Below are 2,650 nucleotides of genomic sequence, written 5' to 3' on the forward strand. Positions count from 1 at the left end.
CTACAGGCTTGATAAATTATCACTAGAAAAGTATGATTTGGACGATTTTTCTCTCTCAAGATATAATTTTTATGTTACATAGGAGAAAAGGATCATCTGTCAATGATTCTCTAAGTCTTTATACCTTGCTATCTTGCTACTTACTAAGTTTTGATCTTTTCCACTTGCAAATGGAGTGCCCAAATAAAGAAGGAAATGCCGTAAATTAATATTGTCATTATTGTCAATCTTCTTCATTACAAAAGAGCAGGGCAAGTCACCTTGCTAGGAGAAGGACTGACAAGATTGGGCTCAGAGAGAAATACTGTGCATAAAATCTCTTGTTTGTCTGCCGTTTTTAAAACAAAAGAGAAGAGAAAACTGTACCTGTTTTGAAACAATTCAAGGAAAGTCTCCCACAAGTTAAGTGAGGCAGCAATGTGGGTAATTACCTGATTACAAAAAAAGCAGCTTCTCTTCTAAGAGAGTGAGATGGGTAGCTTTTAGAAAAATGTCTTTAATGCTTATACATACTAGAGTGTGCCCGACAGTTTAATTATAATAATCACTAAAAAGCCACCAATTCACTATGATCTTCCTCTCTTCAGAAGAGCTATGTTTATGCCTAAGCTACCATGTCCCCAGTGAGGAGCAAAGAATAACAAAACTACTTCAATGAGTGTACGTCAGGCAAAATTCCATTTGCAAACAGTTAAGTGACTTCTTACCTCTCAACCATTTCTCAGCCCATACATGCAAATATGTACAAATTGTTCCACAGCTCCTATTCAGGTCAGCTCACAAGTTTAAACTGGACATGAAAGCCTTGCTTATCAAGGATGTCCTGTGCAGTATTTCTCTATTAACGCCAACCACAATATATCACTCGAAAGTGATGTAGGCGTTGCTGAGGGCTGGGAATGAAAAGAAGATTAAGGTAGAGCCACAGCTATAGTACAAACATTAATAACATTTTAAATGAAATCCAGAAATATTGTTTTTTAAATATTATGTGAATCAAAAACTGAAGTAGAGGAAGATTTTAACCTTCTTTTAGAGCACTCATGGTCTTTTAACATCTAGACCCAAGGCAGCCCTATCTCCTGTCATCCCTGCTCACTGTGGGCCATCTGGCTGATGTAGCCTGTAACTCCTTAAACTCACATTCACATTTCAATTCTCATCTGAAATATCTTTTCTCTATTTCAAAATGATCTACTTATATTTTTGTGTCTCTGTCAAATGTTACATACTTTTGAGAAAAAAATTACCTGTTTTCAACAATAATGTTAATGGCACTGTTTAAAGTATCCACAAAACAATGATAATAACATTCATTATATTGTACATTGTATTCTAATATTTCTTTACTAGTCCGTCTTATTTGATCTGAAAATAGTTACTTGTTTATAAATGTCCTTTTCTTCTAGAATTTTTCAGTCGTTTAAGAAAATGCAAATTGTGGACATTCTGGTTACTGCTATTTATCTGTGTTGGGGGGAAAGGGATATGCTTTTGATTTATTTTAGTATACTGACTGATCTGTAAGAGCTAACACTGTAACTCTGGAAATTCAAGTAATATAACGAGGACCTACTGTTTTATTTGCTGAAGGCATCCAAAGCTCCTGGAAATACAGTAAAATGGAAAACACATATATGGAATTATTCACCACTTAATGCTTCAATAAAATAACGTGATTCTGAGTAATGAAAGACCCTGGGAACAAAGAAAAACATTTGTTCAAACAGCTGCCTGCTTGTATCAGTAGGTAAAGCCAAGATGATAATGGCCTTCAAAACTTTAAATAATGTACTTTATTTTACTCTGCTGACATACTCTCAAAATACAATCTAAAGACTTTTCTAATAGCCTCCACAAGCAAGAATAACCTAAAAAACGTAATATGTTTTCTGTGTTTTATCTAAGAGCAGGGCTACTAAAACTGAACTTGGTTTAACATAACAAATGGTATACCAGACACTCTTCTTATTTCTTATTTGTTTTTTTTCTTTTTTCCACCAACTTAAAATTTCCCCATGATTTAATTAGATTTTAATGCACTCTTTTGGAAAGGATTTACCTTCTGATGGCTTAAATTAAACCACAGATATAACTGAGGAAATTATTTACTAGAAATGTGCACATCATAAAAATTTTCAACTGGGATTTAATATAAATTGAGTCAGAATAGAGTCTGTATATTTAAAAATCAAATAACACTTTAGTTATGCTGAGAACTAGGCAGTCTGGATATGTTCTCAGTATTAAAAGAAAGATGATAACAACTGTAAAAATTCAGGAAGGAAGAGTAAAACTGCTGCAAAGTTGGATTCTTTTTTACTTATCGACTAAGAGATAAACCCAACTACCTAGTCTCAAAAGTATGAAAAATCCCAATAAATTGCAACAGGTAATTGTCTACTTTCACTATTTTTTTATGGTGAAAAATTTTATATTCAGAATTAGCCACCTGGACTCAGTTTAGATGATCCCAATTTTGTTGGCAACATCCAAAGCATCATAGTCAAGAGCCAGTTGAACATATGCTTTCTCTCCATCAGCCCTGATCAGGATGCTGACTATGGCCTCATCAATGTCATAGAGCTTCTTTATAGCCTGTTTGATTTTGTTGGCCTTGACAAACACAATGAACACAAGAGTATTATTG

Source organism: Pteropus vampyrus, unplaced genomic scaffold (assembly GCF_000151845.1).
Source record: "Pteropus vampyrus isolate Shadow unplaced genomic scaffold, Pvam_2.0 Scaffold9, whole genome shotgun sequence".
In the NCBI taxonomy this organism is placed as follows: Eukaryota; Metazoa; Chordata; class Mammalia; order Chiroptera; family Pteropodidae; genus Pteropus; species Pteropus vampyrus.